The following is a 15825-nucleotide window of genomic DNA, read 5'->3' on the forward strand; positions in this document are numbered from 1 at the left end:
CTGAGTCCTCACCCTGGGCTGAGCCCTCTCCCCCCGCAATGGGACTGCGGCCCTGCTGCTGGTTCCCCACTCTGTTTGTCTCCCATCAGATCCGCCAAGTCGACCATTAAACGTACATTTTTTCATTCACTTTTGCGCACGTTATCCCAAAACAGAGAGAAAAAAAGCTTTTATTTAAGAAGAACAACCTCTCCTTTTCTCTAGCTTTCCCGCTCTCTCAATCCTCCTCCTCCTCCCCCCTCTCTCAGGAAGTGTAATGTAGTGATCATGACCTGTCAGGCGAGGTGACGCTGCCGGGATTGAGATCGGCGGTGATGCGGTAATGCTGCCGCGGAGAAGACCACAGTGTCCTGTGTGGTACAGATCCGCTCTCCACACTGCGCCCTCCTGCTCATTACTGTAAGCCAAAGTATGAATTACATAAAATGTTAGAGCTGGAGTATGGTGTGTATGAAAGCCTAATTACTGATTTGAAGACTTTACATCATACATACATTAAAAAAAAAATGCCTCCAGGCATGCCTGGCTGCTTTAGTAAATTCTGTTAAACACCTGGTACTGGTAACATTAACTATTATTTTAAGTCACTGTATGGACCCCAAAAGACTGTTACCTTTTTATTTGGAGGAATTATCATTATATATATTTTTTAGAATGTTGTTGAAATCATTGTAGATGTTAGGTCTGGATCATGAGATCATAGGTTATATAAGCCAGATTTATCATGGAAACATTGAATTAAATGCAGTGGATAAAATGAAGTGAATGAATTTATTAAATTAATGGGAATGAAATGTACAGTATTTTTGTCAATAAGCCATGTCTGTAAACAAGAACTGCAGTTTGTTCCATTCAGCTGTAATGTTCTAGATTTTTCTATTGAAAAAAATGAAACATTAACCACAAAAACACTGCATTCTTTCACTAGCACATGGGGAAGTGGATGGATAGTTACAGTAAATAGACATACTGCTGGAGACATGGAGGGTGAGATAGACGGGTGGACAGACAGATACACATGGGAAGTATTCTCAGATCTCACAATCAAGGTGAAGTGTCTGGCATGGGGCATAAAGTGAATTATTTGTGGAAACAGATGACAACCAAATGTCTAGACTGAATTTCAAAATTTTCAGTGATCACTCAAGAGAGGGAGATTCAAGGGCACGATGAATGCAGTTCTTTGGCAGTCCTCGTCCTTAAAATACCATATGACGCATTGTGTCTCAAACCAAAAAAAAAAAGTTACCTCAACTTACATGGACGTGACTCAGACAGTTTGTCAGTTTGTCCTCAGGTTAGGAGACTGAGGTGGCTGCCTTTCAAATAGCGAGAAGAGCAGTGTACAAGTGGCAACCGCCGAGAGGATGACAGCTTTGCGCAAGAGCCCCAGAAACTGGTACCCTGCTGTATACGGGGCTTTGTGATACCGCTGCCCTTTTTTCATGTGGAACATTATTCATGCCACAACGTGGGACCGCACAACTCAAGCTGCCTGTTTGCTCTGAGGCTTGAAGCAGCGTCGTTTGAAAGCAGCCGGGGACCACGCGAGGCCAGGGATCATGCCTAATATGGCACCCTGAGGCCTAATCTTCTTAGCGGACCGGTAAAGTGAGTATCCTTTACAGAATCAACCTTCATCCAGCTGCTTTCAGAGCAAGTGCTGCTCTGATTGCCAGCGATGAGACAATAGCCCATTCCTGGTCTTAATCAGGTATTAGCCGCTAAAGTTGTAACAGAGCAGCTAATCTCCATATTTACTCCATCTGTGCTTGCAGACACGGCTGTGTGCGTCTGTTAGATCAAAGATGGCCAGTAAATATCAGATTTGGGGGAGACCTTTCCCTTTCAAGTTCTTCTTGTGAAGCCAAAGACCGTCGCGTGGTATGTTTGGCAGATTTTTTAAGGAGCTGCAGTAACTGCAGTACATAAATAAAATATTCACACTCAAATGCAGGAAGAAACAATGACAGTAGAGTAAGAGGAACAGTCTGTATTATCTGTACTTTAATGCTTTTCTCCTGGCTTCACATATAATGTTACATAGATAAGATGATTTTCTTAGTGAGTCGCAGAGTACTGTTTTTATATATTTTAATATTTGGACTTTAAAAATGGAGAGCCGACAATTCGTCCGTTTAATTTTCCGGTGTAAAGCAGAGCGGGTAAAAGATTGAGAGGGTGTCATGGCAGTGGATCAAACCCCTGCCTGTGTGGAGGGTGGGACTTATATAGCACCTAAGAGTCGGCCACCTTACGGACTGTGCCACACATCTTGTCTACTTGGGCTTATATTTATAACTTTTTTATGCTTTTTCCTTTCTCTCTGCAATACTCTGTTTGACACCTGCATCTGCACAACAGGTGCACCACAGCTGAAGACGTGTATTTTTCTGAAGTGCTTGCCTGGACGCCGGTGACTGTTTAGCGCCGTACACGCACAGTGCTGCTGGGGAGAGTTAGCACCAGTAAGAGGAGAGGTGCACCTCTCACTGGTGACAGATGGCAGCCTTTGGACAGCAGGCATTTGTTGGCAGAAAATAACATAGCGGTAATGTGAAGAACCAACTTAAGCTGACAAAAGACTGTTTGTGTCCTATCCTGTGGACTCTCGGTCATGCTCGGTTGATGACACAGCCGAGGCCTTTCCTTGTGTTGAGTGCCTTTACTAAAATGTTTTTTTTTCTTCTTGATTTGGCACTGTACTCCAATTTTAGATTCGTATTCAAACAATTCACATTTTATACATTGTCCCCCATTTCAGAGCACCATAATGTTTGAGTGTGTTTCTAATTAGTCAGATGTGTTCAGTTGCTTCCTTTAACTACAACATGAGGACCAGAGTTGTGGCCACGAAAGCCATTGTGAGGCTGAGAAATAAGGAAAAAACAACCAGAGACAAGGGCAAACCTTAGGCTCACCAAAATTAACTGTTTAGAACATCATTAAGGAGAAAGAGAGCACGGGTGAGCTCAAGTTAATCGCAGAGTGCCTAGTTGGCCAAGGAAGACCTCTACAGTTGATGACAAAAGAATTCTCACCTTAATGAAGAAAGCATCTGTCTGACAGATCAGAAACACTCTTTAGGAAGCAGGCATGGATGTGCCAGTGACTGCTGTCCACAGAAGACTTCACCAGCAGAACTACAGAGGCTTTACTGACAGATGCAAACCACAAGTTAGCCTCAAAACAGGATGGCTATAAAACAGTTTAATAAGAAATATCTAGTTTTTGAAAAGGTCTTGTGGACAGATGAGACTAAGATTCCCTCGTATCAGAGAAATGGAAAGAGCCAAGTATGGAGGCCAAAATGAACTGCCCAAGATCCAGAGTACCTCCCCTCATTTTTGAAACATCGTGGTGTGGGTGTTATGGTTTGGGCATGTGTGGCTGCCACAGGCACTGGCTCACTTTTCTTCATTGTGGATGTAACTGCTGATTGCCGCAGAATAAATTATGAAGTGCACAGAAGTATCGTATCTGTTCAAGTTCAAGCAAATGCCCCCAAACTCATTGGATGGCACTTCATCCTACAGTGATCTCACAATGATTACAAAAATATTGCTAAAGCACGTTTTTCAAAGCTAAAAGGTGGAAAATTCTTGACTGGCCAAGTCATTCGTCTGATCTGAATCCAATTGAACATGCGTTTCATGTGCTGCCTCCCTAACAAGCAGAAGTTGGAGATGGCTGCGGTACAGGCCTGGCCGAGCATCACCAGAGAAGATACTCAGCACCTGGTGGTGTTTATGAGTTACAGACTTCAAGCAGTCATTACGTGCAATGGATCGTCAAAATACTGAACATGACTGCGTTCATTTACATAACAATGATATATCCTAAACAGTTGTATAAGAAGTGCTGTCATTTTTTCATGGTGAAACCAAAGTGTATAAAAATGACCTCAAACAAATGTTGAGAATGTGTACTTTAACCACATATGAGTTGTTTGATTACAAATCTTAAATTGTGGAGTACGGAGCCAAATCGCTTTCTTCATCTCAAACATTATGGAGCTCATGATATATCTATTGCAAATGATATGTGTTCTTTTTTTCTCACCATGTTTACACTACGGAAATTCCCAATACCAGAAGCGAATTATTTTCCTGCCGCAGGTACCTGTGAATGAAAGTGTGCATTTGTGAAGTTAAGTTGTGTTAGGTTTTGTGTTAAAATAGTTTCTCAATGTTTCTGCCGTGACAGAAAAGTTACAAAGTGCTAAAACGGAGAAACGGCCAATTTAAACACATGGAAAACAGGGTGACCGACAGCCATCCGCTGAAAAGTTCAATTGTTGTGCCCTGCTAAAGCAGCAGACATCTGCCCTTGGCAAACAATGACATGTGGGCCCAGTATGGGAACAGGGATCAGGGTGGCCCCGTCGGAAACCCTGGCCCAGATTTGCACTGGGAAGGGCCCAGAAAATATATATATTTTAGGGAGGTCCGTCATCATGGGACATTTTGACAGGTTGCTTGCTAATCGGGCTATTCAGGACATAAATATCCATTTGAATGTGGGCTTTAAATTGAGGGGGAACCATATGCTCCCGTCGCTCTCTGGAAAGCTTACAAAATCTCCTGTGTAAACCCCCAGGCCATCTTGGGACCTTTAAAGTAGCCTTTTTGGCTCTGGGGACCCCCTCATTAGTGTGGATTAACGAGAGGTACGATGAAAGGGGGAGAGACGGGGCAGGGAGGGGAAGGGGAGGCGGTAACTGCGTCAGGCATGGAGTCCATTCGGTTCACACTTTTTAATTATGGCTCGCCAAAGGTGTCTGCACAGTTAGCTAAACTCGCCACTGCCTCTGCACTTGGAGCCAGCCTTGAACCTCACAGGCAGCCTGTCCCTTAGGGAGGAAGGGAGAGCTGGAGCAGGGGAGAGAGGGAGGGAGGGTGCGGGGGAGGAGAAAGTGAGAGAGAGAGAGAGGGAGTGAGAGAGAGAGATAATATTAATATTGCCCACTATTACTATGTTTCCCTGTGTGTTTCATGTTGTATGTTGTGCTACTGCAGATACTGCTGGCACGGTTTCATTGACTTTGGCTCACATGCAGTCACGTAAAAACACATTTCAGTCCATCTGAGTCAGTATTCAACGTGCAGTGCTGTATAGCATTTTGTACAGTATCGAGGAGCAGTTCCTGATAGTTCCTCATGTGGATATTGCTTGTGAACCAGATGTCCTTTCTCAGAAGGTCAGGGAAGGGACTGGCACGGAGCTCATTGGTTGTTCTGTTTATTCCCGTTTGTTTCTGATTGCAGCAGAGGAGGTGGCTGGGAAGAGATGCTGGTGTGCTGCTGCTGTTTCTTTCCTGCATCTGAGTCACTGGTAAGTTGAGGAGAACCACATTTCCTTCTCCGGCCCTACAAATAGATTTTGAAGGTCAGATGAAAAATATTGCAGGCTGGTAGCGATGACCTAAAACGGATTTGCGACTCCGTGATTCATTGCGCAAGATGATGAAGTCGTTCAGAGACAGTTCCTCCTTTCGGAGTACTTTTCTCCCTGTCCCAGCTTACAGACCTCAGACTACACCCCCGTTAGCATGTCACAAGTATGCGTCAGATTTCCTATTCAAGGGTCTGTTGAGCCTGAGTAGCGCTACAATGCGCTCTCGCATGCAAACTACACGATTCCACTGAGTCTACTTACCTAACACCAAAGCTCTTAAATCATATTGGCTCAGTGTGGCTGGGCCGGAATTAGCGGAACAATGAGACACACTTTCAGCTGAGCGAGGGCAGGAGATCATTAAGATAGAAATGTTTGCCGTAGCTTTAACAAACGTTTGGCCGATGGCACCGCGGAACCGTCGCAATTAGTACCGTAAGCAGTGTTTTCTCTGCGCTCTCGACAAACACGCCGTCCAATTAAAACAGCACGTGGCTGTGATGCGTGTGCTCCTCCAGCCCGGGGCTCGGTTTACAGTTAAAACAGAGCTTTTTAATAAAGGGTGCATTGCAAACAGGGAAAATGAGGCAAGGGACCTTAATACCTGACCATTTATTTGATTTAACTAAGAAACTATTGTGTAGAATTTGCACAATACCCTTTTGAAAACTTTTGATAAATCAAAATAAGGAACCCAATGATACTGACACAATGACATTTCTTTACTCGTTTGTCTCTGCCTGTCCATTGGCCGGTACAGTGTGTATGTGTGTGCTTGAACACTTGAAATTATGTTTATGAAAAAAATTCTGAAAAATTCAAGTTTAAGTTTTATGATATACTTTAAGTTTCTTTACTTTACCATCATTTCCCATAATTTCTTTCTATCCTGGGTCAAGCCTGCATAAATGCAGGCATCTAGGACATGTCTTAGTTGACACTCTGCAGTTCATGCTAGGTACTGATGAAGTGCAATGACAGATTAGTTAATATTCCAAGCAAGCCGAGACAATAGCTTTAGCCATGACAGATTGCCTTGCGGTAACCTGCTTTATGTTAAATACTTCATATGGTCCCATGTGGACTACAGTGCCTCTTTTGGTAATGAATCTCTTTCTACTGTATTGTTTTCTGTGAAATCAGGTTGGTAGTCAAGGGTTTGGGTGACAAAGCCATCTGTCAAGTCCATTTGCTTTATAAAAGGCAATGAACTATGCCCCATGCAATGGAGGAAGTCTCTTATCAGAGGATTATAGTCCTCTTCCTCCATTTCAGAAAATAAATTATTTTCTTATTATGCCATAGCCTCAGTTCAACCGTCTCAATTTCCTACTGGCATTTCAGTACTGTGAAATTCAAATTCACCATTTATTTAAATGTAATTATGCAATAATATCCCCCCTACTTTGTCTTGGCTTGGGTTGCTGGTGAACAGCCTGCTCCATTCAGGAGAACCAATCTTCTGATCTTTGAATGTGTCAGCTCTTATTTGTAGTAATCCTGATTTATCATTCAGGCCCTGCCTGAAGTCACGTGCAATGAAGATACCTTCTTATCTGTCAGGCCATTAAAAATAAAATATGTGCTGAACCTCATGTATAGACATCTCTCTCTCTCACTCTCTCTCTCTCTCTCTCTCTCTCACTCCCCATCTCTCTCTCTCTCTCTCTCTCTCTCAATTTCTCTCTCTCTTCCGATCTCTCTCTCTCTTGTACACACACACACACACACACACACAAATGCAGAGTCCTTTCTGCCATGATTAGAAGGGACTGTATTCAGAGCGATGGCCCCCCAGTCCATACTTATCTCAGCATTGCCTGGTTTGGAAAGTGCTGCTGTAGCATTGCCCTACTGTGCTGGCCACTGCACTGTAATAAAATAATCAGAAGATGATGCTGCTGCTGCTGCTGCAGTTCAAATGCTGTGCTTTGTCAAAGAATAAGAGGGCGTTTTGACACAAGCATACTCGCGGTCAATAACGTTGCCCAGGGCACCTTTCAAAACCATGAGGGAACACTAAGTCAGCCCGAGCCAGGTCCCCTCTGTGCACCAGAAGAGAACAGAGCCATTTACTTATTGCCTATGGGCCTTTCCTGGCATTTTGTTGAGCGCTGGGCTCTATGAGGACTCATAGATACAATTTAATCAGCGATCTGTGTCCGCAGCCATGACCTCTGCCCCTCCGGAGATTTAAGATCCATCGTTATGCCTTGAAGTGAGGGGAGTTTTCACTCTTTTTTTGTAGAAGGGAGTCCTTTTAAAAACATGTGGAGGACCGGCTTAATCTGATTCATCTGGAGTGCCGGGAGGAGTGCCGCCGAAGAGAGAGAGAGAGAGAGAGAGAGAGAGAGAGAGAGAGGGAGAGCGAGGCTAGCGGCCTAGCGGTCGAGTTAGCACCGAGCCAAACAAACGCGGCCCGAGGAAATGAAAAGGGCACGCCTTCGGCTTCTCCCCGTCCGCGCGGAGCGCCTCCTTCCAGCGCCTGATTATTAATATCCGCCGGCCCTCCGGGACGACCCGCGAGAGGCGGCCCGTCTGCGCGCGAGAGGCGTCGCGTCGGGCCGCTCGCCGCGGCGGTATCGCGCGCGGCTATCGCGCTGAACTTTTTGAAGTGACAGTTGAAATAAACAGGCGTTAGACGCTGCGCTCCGGAGGGCCCCGCTCGGCGGTGGAGTAGGTTAAGTCACGCTCGCCTCGCGCTGCCACTCAGATTTGTGAACGCAGGTTCAGAGGACGCCGAGCACTCCTGTCTTCGGGAGACCGTTATCTGTCCCAGACGCTTAGCGGAGAGGGCGGGAAAGGTTAAAAGGATAGGGCTGCTCTTGTCACCATTTCGTTCGATGAGCAGATGGGGGGGAGGGGGGAGGGGGGAGGGAACGGGCGGAGTGTTCCGGAATCTTAATCTACCCCCGCGCGCCCGAGGCCTCCGGCATCAGAGAAGGAAGAAGCGCGGGAGAACAGAAAGTCACCGTCCCTGTCCTTTGCCGCGCGGAGTTAATTATTTCATAAGACCGCTCTCTGATGAAGCCGAACCTCGTGACGTCCGACATACTCTGGGCATGTTATGTGTCAGAAGAGGAGTCATTAATGCGGTGTTTCATTTGATGCACAAGTCTCAGGGTGGCTGGCTCATTATACAGATGGACAAGCTCCCGTGTCACGGTGGCGATTGTAGGTGTAGCTGCAGTGCTGTTGTTCTCTCAGAATAGAGATTGGGTGCTCTGGTGCGGAAAGAGGCAGTTACCGTGTAGAAAATGGTGCGCATTACAGTAAATTATTGACTTACCGGCGCGCGCACCTCAATTTAGCGATTAAAGTTGCAAAAAATGAAGCGTAATTGCCGGTTATTCCCCGCATTTTTGCCGCGGTGTGCCGCCTAGAATCACACCTTACAGATACTAAGATTAGGGACAGAAAAGGAGGCTCAGACTCCACAGACTCCAGTTCTCCCTTCCCCTCCCCCCATCCCCCGCTCGCGGTGAATCTGATCTGGACCCACCTCCGATCGGACTGGAATGCGCCGATGACTTTTCCGATAGGGAGGGCAGAGATCGTTTCCTCTCAACAACACGGAGGTAAAGGAGAGTGTTAAAGGGGCAGCGCGGGGTCAGAATAACACAGTGGGGGCGTCCCGGCCTGCAGTGTGCTTAGCATATTGCCCGGTAATGGACAGCCCCGTTTAAAAAAAGCCTTACACAGCATCGACTGGAGAATTAGTCTTCACTCCTGCCCTTTCACAATGTTGCTATGGAGTTCAGGGGAAACCACAGGCATATTCAGGCCTACTGTTATTCATGCGGGCACCGCCATTGTCCTCCGCTGTGTAACAGGTAATCATTAGGGGCCATAAAGTAGCCACATCTGAGGCTGAAAAGAGGTCCCTCACACAGCGCTCACCCTCACGTGAACCGTAACTCCGAGGGGGAAGAGGACTCCGGTCCTGCGGTTCCCACCTAGCCCCATGGCGAGGAGGTGCGGACGACACAAAAGAACGGAGGAGAGGAGGAAGAAAGAGACGCACACAACAAAAAAAAAAAAACAACAACCGCGCTGAAAAGTAGCTAACGACCCCTCGCATACTGCGGCCGCTGCCTTTGTGGCGGGGTGAAAAGGGGGGCGGGTCCCGAGTGATGTAGGATGAGAAAGCGACAGCGGGAGAGAAAGGAGCGCGGTCAGCGGCCGCTCGTAAATTCCACAAAACATTAACTTCACCGTCAGGCAATTACGGTCTGTAATTGGCCAGACAAAAGACCCACTTTGTAATTGGCCAGATCCTCAGCGCTGTTTTCTTTTTTTTGTGTGTGTGTGTGTGATGCAAAAAGTTTGGCCCTTTTATATTGGTGACATGAAAAGGTCCCGACTGACTTTTAACAATGCGTGTGTGGGGTGTGTGTGGGGTGTGTGGGGGTGGAGGTGGGGGCACCCTTTACAGCGGTGTCCCTTAACTAGGGTTTGGACTGTAATAATTCACATTGGCTTTGTGTGGCCTGCGTCCTCGGGGCCGAGCGTAGGGGAAGTGACGCCTGTTAGTTCGACGGCCGCGGTGTTTGTCCCTAAACGTTGCGCCAGTCAATCAAACAAAATGTTCTGTCGGGACAATTAAAAGACATGAGCTGGCCGGAGTAATGGACAGCAAGGCAGGCAAGCAGATGGGTGCATAATTTGGCCATAAAATGTTGCTTTCTGAACCATTGTATCCTCTTCTGTTGTGGTATAAAACAGGTTGGACTTTTACAGCCATTATATGGACGCTACCTATTAAGCAACAAGTAAAGTACCCTATTCAGAAGTTTGGAGCGCCAAGCTTGTCTCATTCTTTTCTCTCCTCTCTCTCTTCTCTCCATCGAGCTCGCGCTCACACACACACACGCACACGCACACAGCCCGCACACACGCACACACACACGTGCGCGCATACGTGAAGTTTCCCACACACCGCGCTGTCACATAACGAGAGGAGATAATTAGATCTGGGTGGGAGAGGAGCACGGAGGGCCGCGGTTACTCAACAGTTCCGCGCCGAGGCTGTGACAGAAGAAGTGGCGCTAAGGGCTCCCAGAGATGACGCGGGCTTTGTTAAGCAGCCTTAATGGGTCACATCCGCACTTCACAGAGCTTCTCGGGGATGATACCCCTGTTCCTTTGTCCCCGCTGCATATGTATTATGGGGATGAATGGGTCAGAACTAGCAGAGCTGGGTCTCCTGTCCATTAAGAACTCTGTCTAATGCGGCGAAGCCCACGTTTGACTGCGCAAGCTTCATATTTTTATGGAAATTCTGAGACCCGCGAAAAGTGATCATTAAACCGCACATCTTGGGCTAAAAATAATGATATATTAACACACACTGCTACAGAGATGCGCAACGAACATTCTGAACTTGGAAACCTACGGATGTATTTGTGCACAGTTGGTACAAAATCAGAATGCACATGCAACATCGATTGTAGCTATCGCTGATTAATATAGAGGAACACAGACAAAACCACACAGGAAGCGAGGAGAGTTGATATATAGATAACATGTTTAAAAAAGCAGACTTCAGACTACTGAATGATATCTGCATAGCTGGATTCACTGAAACTGAGCTAAATACATTTCCTTTTATTTAAATGCACTAGCCTAAAGTATCAGTTAAAACCATGCCCCTGGTAAGTGGGAAAGTTTCACACTTTACGTACGCAAATCTACAACATTTAATTACAAGTGGAAAGAAAATCCGTCTGTCAGCATGACTTTGTGACCTCTGATATCTACACTTGACCCCCTGGTGCCTGCACCAATCACCCATCTCAATCTGAATATTATTTTCATTTACTGCTAGCAAGCCATAACTAGATGCACGCTACGTCTGGAATAGACAATGTATCTAATGTTTGTATAAAATACCGTCATCGGTTAGAATAAAATCTCTGCTAAGGCTGTAAGCAGGAAACATTTTGGCATGTTTTGAGTTAAATGCAAATGTGGTCTTCTAAGAGCTCAAACAGGAGAGGGCAGGCGGGGAGTTTCTACGCGGCAGTCCACCGCACACCGCCAGAAAGGCCCGAACTATTCTACATCATCTTTCCTGGCAGGAGAATGAGGGGGAGAGCTTAGATAGCAGGTATTTAATACTTAAAATGAGAGGGGTTTTGTTACAATAGTTACTCCTGGAATCCTGTCTGCAAAATAACGCGCAGGAAAGGTGCTATGTGTAAGTCATGCATTTAAACATTTTTGAACACTGATGTGACCTCCATATGACATCTGTCATAGGTTAAGTAACACTGTCATGCACTAATAGGAGGAGAACAGCTTTGATGTTGAAAATGCATGATATCATATAACATTTGCAATATGATAAACATTACTGGAAAGCATATGATAAAATTGTATTTAAGCATATTCTTCTCAAAAGAAAAGTATCACGGGTTGCCTTAAACCTAAGGCTTCATTTGAAAATTTAAATTTTTTTAAATAAATGATGACCAGAATTATCACAAAAGATTAAAAAACATATGTGCAAATGATAGTCAGTTTTTAAGCCGACAAAACATTTTAATTCGGAGGAAACGTCAAACCCGCCCCCCCGCCGATGAGCAGTTTATTATTCAATAACTTGTTTCAATAATAATAATAAGAAGGAGAAGAAGAGGAGACAAACCATGCAAAGTTGTGGAAAATGTAATGAATCCTCTTATGAAATCACGACCTGTCTAGTTATCTGGGACTGTCAGCTGGGTCTGTCAGTTAATTTATCGGAAAGCACTCATAAATGCGCGGAGATATGTAGCTTCACTTTTACAATTCCCAGTTAGAAAATTTTGCTGAAATGTTCATCCTGCTCACGTGAAGTTGGACCCGCTATTTGTGTTGGGTTTAGCTCTGGATGTGCATTTATTTGTGAATATATGTGTGTTTTATATGTAAGCACTACAGTATACGCTATGTGCACTGTATTAAACTGAATATTGACATCATGGGGTTAAAGTAAACAAATGCAAATGCATCTTAAGTCAGGTGTGACCTTGCGGTCTGCTCTAGGTCTCTCAAAGCTTTGCGGGTCAAGCATCCGTAATGCTTTATGTATGCTTTATGTGGCACTCTTGAATATACGCTGGCAAATAATTGAGCTGCATAAATAATTCATAGTTTATTAAAGCAGGTAAAATTGCTTCCCGGGCTCGATATGATATACGCTATCCTAGTAAAAATAAATAAATAAAGACAAATATTCTTGCCCCTTCTCCGTGACTTCAAAACAAAAAAGAAATAAAAAAAAAAGTTCACAGTTGGTTTTAGATGCTACTTTGGGATTTAAATTTGGTAATGCTTCTTGTGGGACCACAGTCTGAGGGGTGAAGGGAATATACACCAAAAGGGCGTTGGGACCCTGTCCACCCCCTCACCCCCCTCCACTGGCGCCATAACCAACTGCCACTCCGGAAAGGCAACATTCTCTTTTTTTGCTGAACATGTGGACTCGCGACCTGGAGACAGCGTTGTCATCACTCCGACGTCCTTATGTATCGGAGCGGTCTAATGTTTCCTCACTCACATCCTCTGGGCCGTTCATAGCATAGCTCAACAAACACAGGGTGTCCTACAGCCACACTGTGCCGAAGGCTGACCTGAGCTTTTGTCAGTGTATACTGCCTGAGCATTTGAAACTATATTCAGTCTTTTTTCTTTTTTTTTTTGAAGGGAGTTGGGGGGCGGAGTTATTGTGATTGATAAAATAACTGCCCATTCAGTGTTTAGTCCAGTGTAATAATGATTTTGGCAGGGGTCACCTGCACCGGCTGTACATCATCACCAACTGATTAGACCCCGAGTCACTTAGCCAAAGACAAACATTCCAGACAAGCCTAGCATTGAGCCGGGGAAACAGAGGGGAATCTATCCGCCGGCCGCTCGGGCAGAGGCAAAGAAAAGCACTATTATAGAGCAATGCCCATACAGTACGGAGGCCAAGCATGTTATTTTGCTCCTGACTCCGATTACAGACAAACATGCCCCGGTATAATAGGGTGGTGAAAAGGGCCTTTCATCTGAACACTATATGCAATATTCTGCATGGATAGTTGAGGACCAAACAATCCCATTCAAGCATCCAGATTGTGCGAATGACCAGTTTTGTGACTGTTATGACTGTTAATTAAAGGTCAGAGGAGCGCCATAATAATATCAGCAACAAAACCGCAGTAACTTTAAACCGCGCTGTATTGTGGTGAAAAGCGAAGATAGCGCTTCCTTGTAATTTCTTAAGACTTTTCGTACTATGATAGCACAATGGTGCGAGTGCCAAGCAATTTCTGATTAGCACGGCGACCAAAGACCACAAGGGACAGAGGAACAACGTGTCCTTCAGTTCGCTGGGCGTGGCCTTCAGTGTAATTAAGTGTAACATTGCGCGCAAGTATAAAGCATTCACGTATAAAGTATTTCTTGGACTCACATTAATCAACTTTGACTCAAAATGAAATGCCGTGTTTATTATTAGGAAAAAAATAACTGCCCAAATTGTTTTTGCAAAGGAAAAAAAAGTTTTGTTAAAATTAAGGGCAAATGTTAAATAGCTGGCCATATGTATGGTGATGTTTATTTGTGTCATTTAGGTTATTCACACTATTTAAATGCATATTTTTATGGTTTAAAAAAATAGAAAAAGTAATGCACAGCCTTGAAAAACAGTTTTTACATTTAATAAGCGTGTGTATGTGATTAGAGATTAAAAATGATTTAGAGTGTACAGAATGGAATGTGCAACTGCTATATTAAAAACTGCACACACAGCTTGCAGTGATTGAACTCAGGATTGCTGGGATGGGTTCAATAATGAAATGTGCATCTACTGTCTTTTAAAATGCTATAAACATAAATGTTTTAAACATCAATTTATAGACGCACTGATTTATTCATGTGCTTTTTTCCTAGACAGCGGTATTGGTGACCAAAATTATGCTGTGGTCTGATGCTGATGGGATGAGCCATCTGTGGAACTCTGTTCACTCAGCCCCACAATGTGTGTGTGTGTGTGTGTGTACAGTATGTGTGCGCGCATTCGCACATATGTGTGTGTGTGTACAGCATGCGTGTGCGCATTCGCACATATGTGTGTGTATGTACAGTATGCGGTGGGGGCCTTCACACACGTGTGTGTGTGTGTGTGTGTACAGCATGTGTGTGCATTCACGCATATATATGTGTGTGTGTGTGTGTGTGTGCATGCAAGTTCGCACGTGTGTGTGTGTGTCTGAGTGCATGCGTGAGTATGCATGCATATGCATGCAAATGCATATTTTCCATGGCTTGCTATTAGCATAGTTGTCTCAGGCTTCTTACTCCCTGGAAGAAGAAAAAAAGATACATTTTTGAAACGCTGCCATCCGTTCTATGTGCAGATCAACTAATGCACCTTGTCCATATTCTTCCCTCTGCTGAGAGAAAAAAGGGAAAATAATTAGGGACTCTTATGATTAAGTATTCAGCAGTTGTATTAAATCGCTTGACCAGGCTTCATGGCTGGGCACTTTCATCAGAGCTTTTTTGCTAAAAAAGCATCTCCGTCGTAAATGCATTGCCCTTAGCTTTGCACTTGTTTTACCAGCTTAAAGATCACTCTGCTACATTTCTACAGTGCCTCTCACATATTCTACAGTACAGGAAACTAATTATACCATCAGGGGTAGAGACATAGTGTTCTCTGCCCCGTTGAATTTAATTGCTGTTTTCTATATATGCGTAGAATGTGAGCGTGTTCTGCAGTGTTAAAATGCCATGGCATTAGCCCTCTAGGAGGAAAGCACAAAGGGTTTCATATTAATTGCGTGTGCAATTTCCAGAGTTTACTGAAGTGCTCTGTTGGATAGTGTCCACATACTAACAGGCTGACACAATGCAGCACACTGGTGGTTTTATTTAATAACAGGCATTGAGTGCTTTGCAGTATTACTATAATCAAGTGTACTGTGATGGTATAAACACTGAAATAAGACACCAACTTTTTGACAAAAGCCTTGTCTCCTGTATGATACATTTGTATTTTTACATGTTTTTTGCACTTCTGATGCACACATTTATTTCTGTAACTGTGCTGTTGACAATACAGTGCATCCGATGCCTTATTAATTTTTTCTCCCGATTTGGAATGACCTCATAGAGAGTTGATGCAGACAGCTGGCACCCACCCAGAGCTGAAAGTGTCAGTTGAGCTCAGCACACATTGGCCTCAGTGGGCAACATGCACATCTCTGTGAGCACCGGCTTGGTCAAGAATTGATTGGGGAACTTTGATATTATTTCAAACTTAAACCAAATTAACTGCTAAATGTGATAAATGTGTGGTATTTTTTGACAATAATGCCAGCAAAATAAATGAACAATTTTCATTTATTTTGAGGCTCTATTAAGTTAAATAACTAAAGAAATCATTTTAACATA

General features: G+C 44.4%; 1 protein-coding gene across 3 annotated transcripts in view; it reads left to right on the top strand.

Moving 5' to 3' along the window:
- Positions 1–15825, top strand: part of irx4b (iroquois homeobox 4b) — a 135098-nt gene that overhangs the window by 26099 nt on the left and 93174 nt on the right. For all 3 annotated transcript variants that reach the window (XM_035428310.1, XM_035428311.1, XM_035428312.1), the window contains one exon: positions 5268–5334. The gene's annotated coding sequence lies outside the window, so the exon portion shown is untranslated. The remainder of the gene's footprint in view (positions 1–5267; positions 5335–15825) is intronic.

The sequence above is a fragment of the Anguilla anguilla genome, chromosome 8 (assembly GCF_013347855.1).
Source record: "Anguilla anguilla isolate fAngAng1 chromosome 8, fAngAng1.pri, whole genome shotgun sequence".
NCBI lineage: Eukaryota > Metazoa > Chordata > Actinopteri > Anguilliformes > Anguillidae > Anguilla > Anguilla anguilla.